We start from the raw sequence: 17,804 nt of genomic DNA, 5'->3' as shown, positions 1-17,804 counted from the left end.
CTCCCCTTCTTTCCTCCACCCTAAACACACTCCCCTTCTTCCCTCCACCTAAACACACTCCCCTTCTTCACTCCACCATAAACACACTCCCCTTCTTCCGTCCACCCTAAGCACACTCCCCTTCTTCCCTCCACCCTAAACACACACTCCACTTTTTCCCTCTATCCTAAACACACTCCCCTTCTTCCCTCCACCCTAAACACACACTCCCCTTCTTCCCTCCACCCTCAACATACACTCCCCTTCTTCCCTCCACCCTAAACACACACTCCCCTTCTTCCCTCCACCCTGAACACAGGCTCCGCTTCTTCCCTCCAAGCTAAACACAGGCTCTGCTTCTTCCCACCACCCTCAAGACACACTCCCCTTCTTCCCTCCACCCTAAACACACACTCCCCTTCTTCCCTCCACCCTAAACACACACTCCCCTTCTTCCCTCCACCCTAAACACACAGTCCCCTTCTTCCCTCCATCTTAACACACACTCCCCTTCTTCACTCCACCTAAACTCACACTCCCCTTCTTCCCTCCATCCTAAACACACACTCCCCTTCTGCCCTCCACCCTAAACTCCCACTCCCACCCTTCCCTCCACCCTCAACACACTCCCCTTATTCCCTCCACCCTAAACACACACTCCCCTTCCTCCCTCCTCCCTAAACACACACTCCCCTTCTTCCCTCCACCCTAAACACACTCTCCTTCTTCCCTCCACTCTAAACACACTCCCCCTCTTCCCTGCACCCTAAACACACACTCCCCTTCTTCCCTCCACCTATGCACACATCCCCTTCTTCCCTCCACCCTAAACACACACTCCCCTTCTTCCCTCCACCCTAAACACACACTCCCCTTCTTCCCTCCACCCTAAACACACACTCCCCTTCTTCCCTCCACCCTAAACACACACTCCCCTTCTTCCCTCCACCCTAAACACACTCCCCTTCTTCCCTCCACCCTAAACACACTCCCCTTCTTCCCTCCACCCTAAACACACTCCCCTTCTTCCCTCCACCCTAAACACACTCTCCTTCTTCCCTCCACTCTAAACATACTCCCTTCTTCCTTCCATGCTAAACACTCACTCCCCTTCTTCCTTCCACCTAAACACACTCCCCTTCTTACCTCCAGCTAAACTCACACTCCCCTTCTTCCTTACATCCTAAACACACACTCCCCTTCTGCCCTCCACCCTAAACAAACACTCCCCTTCTTCCCTCCACCCTAAACACACACTCCTCTTCTTCCCTCCACCCTAAACACACTCCCCTTCTTCCCTCCACATTATACACACACTCCCATCCTTCCCTCCACACAAACAACACAGTCCCTTCTTCCTTCCATGCTAAACACTCACTCCCCTTCTTCCCTCCACCCTAAACACACTCCCCTTCTTCCGTCCATCTTAACACACACTCCCCTTCTTCACTCCACCTAAACTCACACTCCCCTTCTTCCCTCCATCCTAAACACACACTCCCCTTCTGCCCTCCACCCTAAACTCACCACTCCCAAACTTCCCTCCACCCTCAACACACTCCCCTTATTCCCTCCACCCTACACACACACTCCCCTTCCTCCCTCCTCCCTAAACACACACTCCCCTTCTTCCCTCCACCCTTAACACACTCCCCTTCTCTCCTCCACTCTAAACACACTCCCCTTCTTCCCTCCACCCTAAACACACACTCCCCTTCTTCCCTCCACCTATGCACACATCCCCTTCTTCCCTCCACCCTACGCACACACTCCCCTTCTTCCCTCCACCCTAAACACACACTCCCCTTCTTCCCTCCCACCCTAAACCACTCCCCATTCTTCCCTCCACCTAAACACACTCCCCTTCTTCACTCCACCCTAAACACACTCCCCTTCTTCACTCCACCCTAAACACACTCCGCTTCTTCCCTCCAACCTAAACACACACTCCCCTTCTTCCCTCCACCTATAGACACACTCCCCTTCTACCCTCCACCCTACGCACACACTCCCCTTCTTCCCTCCACCCTAAACACACACTACCCTTCTTTCCTCCACCCTAAACACACTCCCCTTCTTCCCTCCACCCTAAACCGACTCCCCTTGTATCCTCCACCTAAACACACTCCCCTTCTTCACTCCACCCTAAACACACTCCCCTTCTTCACTCCACCCTAAACACACTCCGCTTCTTCCCTCCACCCTAAAACACACGCCCCTGCTTCCCTCCACCCTAAACACACACTCCCTGTCTTCCCTCCACCCTAAAAACACACTCCCCTTCTTCCCACCACCCTAAACAAACTCCTCTTATTCCCTCCACCCAAAACACACACTTCCCTTCTTCCCTCCAGCCTAAGCACACACTCCCCTTCTTCCCTCCACCCTAAACACACACTCCCCTTCTTCCCTCCACCCTAAACACACACTCCCCTTCATCCCTCCACCCTCAACACACACTCCCCTACTTCCCTCCACCCTAAACACACACTCCCCTTCTTCCCTCCACCCTAAACAAACACTCCCCTTCTTTCCTCCACCCTAAACACACACTCCTCTTCTTCCCTCCACCCTAAACACACTCCCCTTCTTCCCTCCACCTTAACACACACTCCCCTTCTTTCCTCCACCCTAAACACACTCCCCTTCTTCCCTCCACCCTAAACACACACTCCCTCTTCTTCCCTCCACTCTAAACACACACTTCCCTTCTTCCCTCCACCCTAAACACACACTCCCCTTCTTCCCTCCACCTAAACACACTCCACTTCTTCACTCCACCCTAAACAAACTCCCCTTCTTAGTTCCACCATAAACACACAATCCACTTCTTCCCTCCACCTAAACACACTCCCCTTCTTCACTCCACCCTAAACACACTCCCCTTCTTCACTCCAGCCTAAACACACTCCCTTCTTCCTTCCATGCTAAACACTCACTCCCCTTCTTCCCTCCAACTAAACACACTCCCCTTCTTCCCTCCAGCTAAACTCACACTCCCCTTCTTCCCTCCATCCTAAACACACACTCCCCTTCTGCCCTCCATCCTAAACAAACACTCCTCTTCTTCCCTCCATCCTAAACACACACTCCTCTTCTTCCCTCCACCCTAAACACACTCCCCTTCTTCCCTCCACCTTATACACACACTCCCATTCTTCCCTCCACACAAAACACACACTCCCTTCTTCCTTCCATGCTAAACACTCACTCCCCTTCTTCGCTCCACCTAAACACACTCCCCTTCTTCCCTCCAGCTAAACTCACACTACCCTTCTTCCCTCCACCCTAAACACACTCCCCTTCTTCCCTCCACCCTAAACACACACTTCCCTTCTTCCCTCCACCCTAAACACACACTCCCCTTCTTTCCTCCACCCTAAACAAACTCCCCTTCTTCCCTCCACCTAAACATACTCCCCTTCTTCACTCCAGCCAAAACTCACACTCCCCTTCTTCCCTCCACCCTAAACACACACTCCACTTCTTCCCTCCACCTAAACACACTCCCCTTCTTCACTCCACCCTAAACACACTCCCCTTCTTCACTCTACCCTAAACACACTCCCCTTCTTCCCTCCACCTTATACACACACACCCATTCTTCCCTCCACACAAAACACACAGTCCCTTCTTCCTTCCATGCTAAACACTCACTCCCCTTCTTCCCTCCACCCTAAACACACAGTCCCCTTCTTCCCTCCACCCTAAACACACTCTCCTTCTTCCCTCCACTCTAAACACACTCCCCCTCTTCCCTGCACCCTAAACACACACTCCCCTTCTTCCCTCCACCCTAAACACACACTCCCCTTCTTCCCTCCACCCTAAACACACACTCCCCTTCTTCCCTCCACCCTAAACACACACTCCCCTTCTTCCCTCCACCCTAAACACACACTCCCCTTCTGCCCTCCACCCTAAACTCACACTCCCACCCTTCCCTCCACCCTAAACACACTCCCCTTATTCCCTCCACCCTAAACACACACTCCCCTTCCTCCCTCCTCCCTAAACACACACTCCCCTTCTTCCCTCCACCCTAAACACACTCCCCTTCTTCCCTCCACCCTAAACACACTCCCCTTCTTCCCTCCACCCTAAACACACACTCCCCTTCTTCCCTCCACCTATGCACACATCCCCTTCTTCCCTCCACCCTACGCACACACTCCCCTTCTTCCCTCCACCCTAAACACACACTCCCCTTCTTCCCTCCACCCTAAACACACTCCCCTTCTTCCCTCCACCCTAAACACACTCCCCTTCTTCCCTCCACCCTAAACACACTCCCCTTCTTCCCTCCACCCTAAACACACACTCCCCTTCTTCCCTCCACCCTAAACACACACTCCCCTTCTTCCCTCCACCCTAAACACACACTCCCCTTCTTCCCTCCACCCTAAACACACTCCCCTTCTTCCCTCCACCCTAAACACACACTCCACTTCTTCCCTCCATCCTAAACACACTCCCCTTCTTCCCTCCACCCTAAACACACACTCCCCTTCTTCCCTCCACCCTCAACACACACTCCCCTTCTTCCCTCCACCCTAAACACACTCCCCTTCTTCCCTCCACCCTAAACACACTCCCCTTCTTCCCTCCACCCTAAACACACACTCCCCTTCTTCCCTCCACCCTCAACACACACTCCCCTTCTTCCCTCCACCCTAAACACACTCCTCTTATTCCCTCCACCCTAAACACACACTTCCTTTCTTCCCTTCAGCCTAAGCACACACTCCCCTTCTTCCCTCCACCCTAAACACACACTCCCCATCTTCCCTCCACCCTCAACACACACTCCCCTACTTCCCTCCACCCTAAAAACACACTCCCCTTCTTCCCTCCACCCTAAACAAACACTCCCCTTCTTTCCTCCACCCTAAACACATACTCCTCTTTTTCCCTTCACCCTAAACACACTCCCCTTCTTCCCTCCACCTTATACACACACTCCCGTTCTTCCCTCCACCCTAAACACACACTCCTCTTTTCCCTCCACCCTAAACACACTCCCCTCTTCCCTCCACCTTATACACACACTCCCATTCTTCCCTCCACACAAAACACACACTCCCTTCTTCCTTCCATGCTAAACACTCACTCCCCTTCTTCCCTCCCCCTAAACACACTCCCCTTCTTCCCTCCAGCTAAACTCACACTACTCTTCTTCCCTCCACCCTAAACAAACACTCCCCTTCTTCCCTCCACCCTAAACACACACTCCTCTTCTTCCCTCCACCCTAAACACACACTCCCCTTCTTCCCTCCACCCTAAACACACACTCCCCTTCTTCCCTCCACCCTAAACACACTCCCCTTCTTCCCTCCACCTAAACACACTCCCCTTCTTCACTCCACCCTAAACACACTCCCCTTCTTCCTTCCACCCTAAACACACAATCCACTTCTTCCCTCCACCTAAACACACTCCCCTTCTTCCCTCCACCCTAAGCACACTCCCCTTCTTCCCTCCACCCTAAACACACACTCCACTTTTTCCCTCTATCCTAAACACTCACTCCCCTTCTTCCCTTCACCTAAACACACTCCCCATCTTCCCTCCAGCTAAACACACACTCCCCTTCTTCCCTCCATCCTAAACACACACTCCGCTTCTGCCCTCCACCCTAAACAAACACTCCCCTTCTTCCCTCCACCCTAAACACACACTCCTCTTCTTCCCTCCACCCTAAACACACTCCCCTTCTTCCCTCCACCTCTATAGACACACTCCCATTCTTCCCTCCAGACAAAACACACACTCCCTTCTTCCCTCCACCCTAAACACTCACTTCCCTTATTCCCTTCACTTTAAACACACACTCCCCTTCTTCCCTCCACCCTAAACACAACTCCCCTTCTTCCCTCCACCCTAAACACACACTCCCCTTCTTCCCTCCACCCTAAACACACTCCCCTTATTCCCTCCACCCTAAACACTCACTTCCCTTATTCCCTTCACTTTAAACACACACTCCCCTTCTTCCCTTAACCCTAAACACACACTCCCCTTCTTCCCTCCACCCTAAACACACACTCCCCTTCTTCCCTCCACTCTAAGCACACACTCCCCTTCTTCCCTCCACTCTAAACACACACTCCCCTTCTTCCTTCCACCCTAAACACACAATCCACTTCTTCCCTCCACCTAAACACACTCCCCTTCTTCACTCCACCCTAAACACACTCCCCTTCTTCCCTCCAGCTAAACTCACACTCCCCTTCTTCCCTCCATCCTAAATACACACTCCCCTTCTGCCCTCCACCCTAAACAAACACTCCCCTTCTTCCCTCCACCCTAAACACACACTCCCCTTCTTTCCTCCACCCTAAACACACTCCCCTTCTTCCCTCCACCTAAACACACTCCCCTTCGTCACTCCAGCCTAAACACACTCCCCTTCTTCCCTCCACCCTAAACACACACTGCACTTCTTCCCTCCACCTAAACACACTCCCCTTCTTCACTCCACCCTAAACACACTCCCCTTCTTCACTCCACGCTAAACACACTCCGCTTCTTCCCTCCACCCTAAACACACACTCCCCTTCTTCCCTCCACCCTCAACACACACTCCTCTTCTTCCCTCCACCCTAAACACACCTCCGCTTCTTCCCTCCACCCTAAACACACACTCCCCTTCTTCCCTCCACCCTAAAGACACTCCCCTTATTCCCTCCACCATAAACACACACTCCCCTTATTCCCTTCACCCTAAACACACACTCCCCTTCTTCCCTTAACCCTAAACACACACTCCCCTTCTTCCCTCCACCCTAAACACACACTCCCGTTCTTCCCTCCACTCTAAACACACACTCCCCTTCTTCCCTCAACCCTAAACATACACTCCCCTTCTTCCCTCCACCCTTAACACACACTCCCCTTCTTCCCTCAACCCTAAACACACACTCCCTTCTTCCTTCCATGCTAAACACTCACTCCCCTTCTTCCCTCCACTAAACACACTACCGTTCTTCCCTCCACCCTAAACAAACACTCCCCTTCTTCCCTCCACCCTAAACACACACTCCTCTTCTTCCCTCCACCCTAAACACACACTTCCCTTCTTCCCTCCACCCTAAACACACACTCCTCTTCTTCCCTCCACCCTAAACACACACTTCCCTTCTTCCCTCCACCCTAAACACACACTCCCCTTCTTTCCTCCACCCTAAACACACTCCCCTTCTTCCCTCCACCCTAAGTACACTCCCCTTCTTCCCTCCACCCTAAACACACACTCCCCTTCTTCCCTCCACCTATGCACACATCCCCTTCTTCCCTCCACCCTACGCACACACTCCCCTTCTTCCCTCCACCCTAAACACACACTCCCCTTCTTCCCTCCACCTATGCACACATCCCCTTCTTCATTCCACCCTACGCACACACTCCCCTTCTTCCTTCCATGCTAAACACTCATTCCCCTTCTTCCCTCCCCCTAAACACACTCCCCTTCTTCCCTTCAGCTAAACTCACACTACCCTTCTTCCCTCCACCCTAAACAAACACTCCCCTTCTTCCCTCCACCCTAAACACACACTCCCTCTTCTTCCCTCCACCCTAAACACACACTTCCCGTCTTCCCTCCACCCTAAACACACACTCCGCTTCTTTCCTCCACCCTAAACACACTCCCCTTCCTCCCTCCACCTAAACACACTCCCCTTCTTCACTCCACCCTAAACACACTCCCCTTCTTCCTTCCACCCTAAACACACAATCCACTTCTTCCCTCCACCTAAACACCCTCCCCTTCTTCACTCCACCCTAAACACACTCCCCTTCTTCACTGCAGCCTAAACATACTCCCTTCTTCCTTCCATGCTAAACACTCACTCCCCTTCTTCCCTTCACCTAAACACACTCCCCATCTTCCCTCCAGCTAAACTCACACTCCCCTTCTTCCCTCCATCCTAAACACACACTCCGCTTCTGCCCTCCACCCTAAACACACACTCCCCTTCTTCCCTCCACCCTAAACACACACTCCTCTTTTTCCCTCCACCCTAAACACACTCCCCTTCTTCCCTCCACCTTATACACACACTCCCGTTCTTCCCTCCACCCTAAACACACACTCCCTTCTTCCTTCCATGCTAAACACTCACTCCCCTTCTTCCCTCCACCTAAACACACTCCCCTTCTTCCCTCCAGCTAAACACACACTCCCCTTCTTCCCTCCACCCTAAACACACACTCCCCTTCTTCCCTCCACCCTAAACACACACTCCCCTTCTTCCCTCCACCCTAAACACACTCCCCTTCTTCACTCCAGCCTAAACACACTCCCCTTCTTCCCTCCACCCTAAACACACACTCCACTTCTTCCCTCCACCTAAACACACTCCCCTTCTTCACTCCACCCTAAACACACTCCCCTTCTTCACTCCACCCTAAAAACACTCCACTTCTTCCCTCCACCCTAAACACACACTCCCCTTCTTCCCTCTACCCTCAACAAACACTCCCCTTCTTCCCTCCACCCTAAACACACTCCCCTTCTTCCCTCCACCCTAAACACACACTCCCCTTCTTCCCTCCACCCTAAACACACTCCCCTTCTTCCCTCCACCCTAAACACACACTCCCCTTCTTCCCTCCACCCTAAACACACACTCCCCTTCTTCCCTCCACCCTAAACACACACTCCCCTTCTTCCCTCCACCCTAAACACACACTCCCCTTCTTCCCTCCACCCTAAACACACACTCCCCTTCCTCCCTCCTCCCTAAACACACACTCCCCTTCTTCCCTCCACCCTAAACACACTCCCCTTCTTCCCTCCACCCTAAACACACTCCCCTTCTTCCCTCCACCCTAAACACACTCCCCTTCTTCCCTCCAGCTAAACTCACACTCCCCTTCTTCCCTCCACCCTAAACACACACTCCCCTTCTTCCCTCCACCCTAAACACACACTCCCCTTCTTCCCTCCACCCTAAACACACACTCCCCTTCTTTCCTCCACCCTAAACACACTCCCCTTCTTCCCTCCACCTAAACACACTCCCCTTCTTCACTCCAGCCTAAACACACTCCCCTTCTTCCCTCCACCCTAAACACACACTCCACTTCTTCCCTCCACCTAAACACACTCCCCTTCTTCACTCCACCCTAAACACACTCCCCTTCTTCACTCCACCCTAAACACACTCCGCTTCTTCCCTCCACCCTAAACACACACTCCCCTTCTTCCCTCCACCCTCAACACACACTCCCCTTCTTCCCTCCACCCTAAACACACACTCCCCTTCTTCCCTCCACCCTAAACACACACTCCCCTTCTTCCCTCCACCCTAAACACACTCCCCTTATTCCCTCCACCCTAAACACACACTCCCCTTCTTCCCTCCACCCTAAACACACACTCCCCTTCTTCCCTCCACCCTAAACACACACTCCCCTTCTTCCCTCCACCCTAAACACACACTCCCCTTCTTCCCTCCACCCTAAACACACACTCCCCTTCTTCCCTCCACCCTAAACATACACTCCCCTTCTTCCCTCCACCCTAAACACACACTCCCCTTCTTCCCTCCACCCTAAACACACACTCCCTTCTTCCTTCCATGCTAAACACTCACTCCCCTTCTTCCCTCCCCTAAACACACTCCCCTTCTTCCCTCCACCCTAAACAAACACTCCCCTTCTTCCCTCCACCCTAAACACACACTCCTCTTCTTCCCTCCACCCTAAACACACACTCCCCTTCTTCCCTCCACCCTAAACACACACTCCCCTTCTTCCCTCCACCCTAAACACACTCCCCTTCTTCCCTCCACCCTAAACACACACTCCCCTTCTTCCCTCCACCCTAAACACACACTCCCCTTCTTCCCTCCACCCTAAACACACTCTCCTTCTTCCCTCCACCCTAAACACACTCCCCTTCTTCCCTCCACCCTAAACACACACTCCCCTTCTTCCCTCCACCTATGCACACATCCCCTTCTTCCCTCCACCCTAAACACACACTCCCCTTCTTCCCTCCACCCTAAACACACACTCCCCTTCTTCCCTCCACCCTAAACACACTCCCCTTCTTCCCTCCAGCTAAACTCACACTACCCTTCTTCCCTCCACCCTAAACAAACACTCCCCTTCTTCCCTCCACCCTAAACACACACTCCCCTTCTTCCCTCCACCCTAAACACACACTCCCCTTCTTCCCTCCACCCTAAACACACACTCCCCTTCTTCCCTCCACCCTAAACACACTCCCCTTCTTCCCTCCACCTAAACACACTCCCCTTCTTCACTCCACCCTAAACACACTCCCCTTCTTCCTTCCACCCTAAACACACAATCCACTTCTTCCCTCCACCTAAACACACTCCCCTTCTTCACTCCACCCTAAACACACTCCCCTTCTTCACTCCAGCCTAAACATACTCCCTTCTTCCTTCCATGCTAAACACTCACTCCCCTTCTTCCCTCCACCTAAACACACTCCCCTTCTTCCCTCCAGCTAAACTCACACTCCCCTTCTTCCCTCCATCCTAAACACACACTCCCCTTCTGCCCTCCACCCTAAACAAACACTCCCCTTCTTCCCTCCACCCTAAACACACACTCCTCTTCTTCCCTCCACCCTAAACACACTCCCCTTCTTCCCTCCACCTTATACACACACTCCCATTCTTCCCTCCACACAAAACACACAGTCCCTTCTTCCTTCCATGCTAAACACTCACTCCCCTTCTTCCCTCCACCCTAAACACACAGTCCCCTTCTTCCCTCCATCTAAACACACACTCCCCTTCTTCCCTCCACCCTAAACACACACTCCCCTTCTTCCCTCCACCCTAAACACACTCCCCTTCTTCCCTCCACCTAAACACACTCCCCTTCTTCACTCCACCCTAAACACACTCCCCTTCTTCCCTCCACCCTAAACACACACTCCCCTTCTTCCCTCCACCCTAAACAAACACTCCCCTTCTTCACTCCACCCTAAACACACTCCCCTTCTTCACTCCACCCTAAACACACTCCCCTTCTTCCCTCCACCCTAAACACACACTCCCCTTCTTCCCTCCACCCTAAACACACACTCCCCTTCTTCCCTCCACCCTAAACACACTCCCCTTCTTCCCTCCACCCTAAACACACACTCCCCTTCTTCCCTCCACCCTAAACACACTCCCCTTCTTCCCTCCACCCTAAACACACACTCCCCTTCTTCCCTCCACCCTAAACACACACTCCCCTTCTTCCCTCCACCCTAAACACACACTCCCCTTCTTCCCTCCATCCTAAACACACACTCCCCTTCTTCCCTCCACCCTAAACACACACACCCCTTCTTCCCTCCACCCTAAACACACACTCCCCTTCTTCCCTCCACCCTAAACACACACTCCACTTCTTCCCTCCACCTAAACACACTCCCCTTCTTCCCTCCACCCTAAACACACTCCCCTTCTTCCCTCCACCCTAAACACACACTCCCCTTCTTCCCTCCACCCTAAACACACACTCCCCTTCTTCCCTCAACCCTAAACACACACTCCCCTTCTTCCCTCCACCCTAAACACACACTCCCCTTCCTCCCTCCTCCCTAAACACACACACCCTTCTTCCCTCCACCTAAACACACTCCCCTTCTTCACTCCAGCCTAAACACACTCCCCTTCTTCCCTCCACCCTAAACACACACTCCCCTTCTTCCCTCCACCTAAACACACTCCCGTTCTTAACTCCACACTAAACACACTCCCCTTCTTCCCTCCACCCTAAACACACTCCCCTTCTTCCCTCCACCCTAAACACACTCCACTTCTTCCCTCCACCCTAAACACACACTCCCCTTCTTCCCTCTACCCTCAACACACACTCCCCTTCTTCCCTCCACCCTAAACACACCTCCCCTTCTTCCCTCCACCCTAAACACACACTCCCCTTCTTCCCTCCACCCTAAACACACTCCCCTTATTCCCTCCACCCTAAACACACACTCCCCTTCTTCCCTCCACCCTAAACACACACTCCCCTTCTTCCCTCCACTCTAAACACACACTCCCCTTCTTCCCTCCACCCTAAACACACACTCCCGTTCTTCCCTCCACTCTAAACACACACTCCCCTTCTTCCCTCAACCCTAAACATACACTCCCCTTCTTCCCTCCACCCTTAACACACACTCCCCTTCTTCCCTCAACCCTAAACACACACTCCCTTCTTCCTTCCATGCTAAACACTCACTCCCCTTCTTCCCTCCACCCTAAACACACTCCCCTTCTTCCCTCCACCCTAAACAAACACTCCCCTTCTTCCCTCCACCCTAAACACACACTCCTCTTCTTCCCTCCACCCTAAACACACACTTCCCTTCTTCCCTCCACCCTAAACACACACTCCCCTTCTTTCCTCCACCCTAAACACACTCCCCTTCTTCCCTCCACCCTAAACACACTCCCCTTCTTCCCTCCACCCTAAACACACACTCCCCTTCTTCCCTCCACCCTAAACACACACTCCCCTTCTTCCCTCCACCCTAAACACACTCCCCTTCTTCCCTCCACCCTAAACACACACTCCCCTTCTTCCCTCCACCCTATGCACACACTCCCCTTCTTCCCTCCACCCTAAACACACTCCCCTTCTTCCCTCCACCCTAAACACACACTCCCCTTCTTCCCTCCACCCTAAACACACACTCCCCTTCTTCCCTCCACCCTAAACACACACTCCCCTTCTTCCCTCCACCCTAAACACACACTCCCCTTCTTCCCTCCACCTAAACACACTCCCCTTCTTCACTCCACCCTAAACACACTCCCCTTCTTCCCTCCACCCTAAACACACACTCCCCTTCTTCCCTCCACCCTAAACACACATCCCCTTCTTCCCTCCACCCTAACACACACTCCCCTTCTTCCCTCCACCCAAAACACACACTCCCCTTCTTCCCTCCCCCTAAACCGACTCCCCTTGTTCCCTCCACCTAAACACACTCCCCTTCTTCACTCCACCCTAAACACACTCCCCTTCTTCCCTCCACCTAAACACACTCCCCTTCTTCACTCCACCCTAAACACACTCCCCTTCTTCCTTCCACCCTAAACACACACTCCCCTTCTTCCCTCCACCCTAAACACACACTCCCCTTCTTCCCTCCACCCTAAACACACTCCCCTTCTTCCCTCCACCCTAAACACACACTCCTCTTCTTCCCTCCACCCTAAACACACTCCCCTTCTTCCCTCCACCTTATACACACACTCCCATTCTTCCCTCCACACAAAACACACACTCCCTTCTTCCTTCCATGCTAAACACTCACTCCCCTTCTTCCCTCCACCTAAACACACTCCCCTTCTTCCCTCCAGCTAAACACACACTCCCCTTCTTCCCTCCACCCTAAACACACTCCCCTTCTTCCCTCCACCCTAAACACACTCCCCTTCTTCACTCCACCCTAAACACACTCCCCTTCTTCCCTCCACCCTAAACACACACTCCCCTTCTTCCCTCCACCCTAAACACACTCCCCTTCTTCACTCCACCCTAAACACACTCCCCTTCTTCACTCCACCCTAAACACACTCCACTTCTTCCCTCCACCCTAAACACACACTCCCCTTCTTCCCTCCACCCTAAACACACACTCCCCTTCTTCCCTCCACCCTAAACACACTCCCCTTCTTCCTTCCACCCTAAACACACAATCCACTTCTTCCCTCCACCTAAACACACTCCCCTTCTTCACTCCACCCTAAACACACTCCCCTTCTTCACTCCAGCCTAAACATACTCCCTTCTTCCCTCCATCCTAAACACACACTCCCCTTCTGCCCTCCACCCTAAACAAACACTCCCCTTCTTCCCTCCACCCTAAACACACACTCCTCTTCTTCCCTCCACCCTAAACACACTCCCCTTCTTCCCTCCACCTTATACACACACTCCCATTCTTCCCTCCACACAAAACACACACTCCCTTCTTCCTTCCATGCTAAACACTCACTCCCCTTCTTCGCTCCACCTAAACACACTCCCCTTCTTCCCTCCAGCTAAACTCACACTACCCTTCTTCCCTCCACCCTAAACACACCTCCCCTTCTTCCCTCCACCCTAAACACACACTCCCCTTCTTCCCTCCACCCTAAACACACACTCCCCTTCTTCCCTCCACCCTAAACACACTCCCCTTCTTCCCTCCACTCTAAACACACTCCCCTTCTTCCCTCCACCCTAAACACACACTCCCCTTCTTCCCTCCACCTAAACACACTCCCCTTCTTCACTCCACCCTAAACACACTCCCCTTCTTCCCTCCACCCTAAACACACTCCCCTTCTTCCCTCCACCCTAAACACACACTTCCCTTCTTCCCTCCACCCTAAACACACACTCCCCTTCTTTCCTCCACCCTAAACACACTCCCCTTCTTCCCTCCACCCTAAACACACTCCCCTTCTTCACTCCACCCTAAACACACTCCCCTTCTTCCCTCCACCCTAAACACACACTCCACTTCTTCCCTCCACCCTAAACACACTCCCCTTCTTCACTCCACCCTAAACACACTCCCCTTCTTCACTCCACCCTAAAAACACTCCACTTCTTCCCTCCACCCTAAACACACACTCCCCTTCTTCCCTCTACCCTCAACACACACTCCCCTTCTTCCCTCCACCCTAAACACACACTCCCCTTCTTCCCTCCACCCTAAACACACACTCCCCTTCTTCCCTCCACCCTAAACACACTCCCCTTATTCCCTCCACCCTAAACACACACTCCCCTTATTCCCTTCACCCTAAACACACACTCCCCTTCTTCCCTTAACCCTAAACACACACTCCCCTTCTTCCCTCCACCCTAAACACACACTCCCCTTCTTCCCTCCACCCTAAACACACACTCCCCTTCTTCCCTCCACTCTAAACACACACTCCCCTTCTTCCTTCCACCCTAAACACACAATCCACTTCTTCCCTCCACCTAAACACACTCCCCTTCTTCCCTCCACCCTAAACACACTCCCCTTCTTCCCTCCACCCTAAACACACACTCCCCTTCTTCCCTCCATCCTAAACACACACTCCCCTTCTTCCCTCCACCCTAAACAAACACTCCCCTTCTTCCCTCCACCCTAAACACACACTCCTCTTCTTCCCTCCACCCTAAACACACACTCCCCTTCTTCCCTCCACCTTATACACACACTCCCCTTCTTCCCTCCACCCTAAACACACACTCCCTTCTTCCTTCCATGCTAAACACTCACTCCCCTTCTTCCCTCCACCTAAACACACTCCCCTTCTTCCCTCCAGCTAAACTCACACTACCCTTCTTCCCTCCACCCTAAACACACTCCCCTTCTTCCCTCCACCCTAAACACACACTTCCCTTCTTCCCTCCACCCTAAACACACACTCCCCTTCTTTCCTCCACCCTAAACACACTCCCCTTCTTCCCTCCACCCTAAACACACTCCCCTTCTTCACTCCACCCTAAACACACTCCCCTTCTTCCCTCCACCCTAAACACACACTCCACTTCTTCCCTCCACCTAAACACACTCCCCTTCTTCACTCCACCCTAAACACACTCCCCTTCTTCACTCCACCCTAAACACACTCCCCTTCTTCCCTCCACCCTAAACACACACTCCCCTTCTTCCCTCCACCCTAAACACACACTCCCCTTCTTCCCTCCACCCTAAACACACTCCCCTTCTTCCCTCCACCTAAACACACTCCCCTTCTTCACTCCACCTAAACACACTCCCCTTCTTCCCTCCACCCTAAGCACACACTCCCCTTCTTCCCTCCACCCTAAACACACACTCCCCTTCTTCCCTCCACCCTAAACACACAATCCCTTCTTCCCTCCACCTAAACACACTCCCCTTCTTCACTCCACCCTAAACACACTCCCCTTCTTCCCTCCAGCTAAACTCACACTCCCCTTCTTCCCTCCACCCTAAACACACACTCCCCTTCTTCCCTCCACCCTAAACACACACTCCCCTTCTTCCCTCCACCCTAAACACACACTCCCCTTCTTCCCTCCACCCTAAACACACTCCCCTTCTTCCCTCCACCTTATACACACACTCCCCTTCTTCCCTCCACACAAAACACACACTCCCTTCTTCCTTCCATGCTAAACACTCACTCCCCTTCTTCCCTCCACCTAAACACACTCCCCTTCTTCCCTCCAGCTAAACTCACACTCCCCTTCTTCCCTCCATCCTAAATACACACTCCCCTTCTGCCCTCCACCCTAAACAAACACTCCCCTTCTTCCCTCCACCCTAAACACACACTCCTCTTCTTCCCTCCACCCTAAACACACTCCCCTTCTTCCCTCCACCTTATACACACACTCCCATTCTTCCCTCCACACAAAACACACACTCCCTTCTTCCTTCCATGCTAAACACTCACTCCCCTTCTTCCCTCCACCTAAACACACTCCCCTTCTTCCCTCCAGCTAAACTCACACTACCCTTCTTCCCTCCACCCTAAACACACTCCCCTTCTTCCCTCCACCCTAAACACACACTTCCCTTCTTCCCTCCACCCTAAACACACACTCCCCTTCTTTCCTCCACCCTAAACACACTCCCCTTCTTCCCTCCACCCTAAACACACTCCCCTTCTTCACTCCAGCCTAAACACACTCCCCTTCTTCCCTCCACCCTAAACACACTCCCCTTCTTCCCTCCACCTAAACACACTCCCCTTCTTCACTCCACCCTAAACACACTCCCCTTCTTCACTCCACCCTAAACACACTCCGCTTCTTCCCTCCACCCTAAACACACACTCCCCTTCTTCCCTCCACCCTCAACACACACTCCCCTTCTTCCCTCCACCCTAAACACACACTCCCCTTCTTCCCTCCACCCTAAACACACACTCCCCTTCTTCCCTCCACCCTAAAGACACTCCCCTTATTCCCTCCACCCTAAACACACACTCCCCTTATTCCCTTCACCCTAAACACACACTCCCCTTCTTCCCTTAACCCTAAACACACACTCCCCTTCTTCCCTCCACCCTAAACACACACTCCCGTTCTTCCCTCCACTCTAAACACACACTCCCCTTCTTCCCTCCACCCTAAACATACACTCCCCTTCTTCCCTCCACCCTAAACACACACTCCCCTTCTTCCCTCCACCCTAAACACACACTCCCCTTCTTCCTTCCATGCTAAACACTCACTCCCCTTCTTCCCTCCACCTAAACACACTCCCCTTCTTCCCTCCACCCTAAACAAACACTCCCCTTCTTCCCTCCACCCTAAACACACACTCCCCTTCTTCCCTCCACCCTAAACACACACTCCCCTTCTTCCCTCCACCCTAAACACACACTCCCCTTCTTTCCTCCACCCTAAACACACTCCCCTTCTTCCCTCCACCCTAAACACACTCCCCTTCTTCCCTCCACCCTAAACACACACTCCCCTTCTTCCCTCCACCTAAACACACATCCCCTTCTTCCCTCCACCCTACGCACACACTCCCCTTCTTCCCTCCACCCTAAACACACACTCCCCTTCTTCCCTCCACCTATGCACACATCCCCTTCTTCCCTCCACCCTACGCACACACTCCCCTTCTTCCCTCCACCCTAAACACACACTCCTCTTCTTCCCTCCACCCTAAACACACACTCCCCTTCTTCCCTCCACCCTAAACACACTCCCCTTCTTCACTCCACCCTAAACACACTCCCCTTCTTCACTCCACCCTAAACACACTCCCCTTCTTCACTCCACCCTAAACACACTCCCCTTCTTCCCTCCACCCTAAACACACACTCCCCTTCTTCCCTCCACCCTAAAC

At 53.0% G+C, this 17,804-nt stretch overlaps 1 protein-coding gene across 1 annotated transcript in view; it reads right to left on the bottom strand.

The window, feature by feature from the left end:
- Positions 1–17,804, bottom strand: part of si:ch73-234b20.5 (uncharacterized protein LOC449923 homolog) — a 147,566-nt gene that overhangs the window by 75,398 nt on the left and 54,364 nt on the right. The window lies entirely within an intron of this gene.

This window comes from Mobula hypostoma, chromosome 3 (genome assembly GCF_963921235.1).
Source record: "Mobula hypostoma chromosome 3, sMobHyp1.1, whole genome shotgun sequence".
In the NCBI taxonomy this organism is placed as follows: Eukaryota; Metazoa; Chordata; class Chondrichthyes; order Myliobatiformes; family Myliobatidae; genus Mobula; species Mobula hypostoma.
The sequence above is the reverse complement of the archived record's forward strand: the minus strand, read 5'-3'. Positions and strand labels throughout refer to the sequence as shown.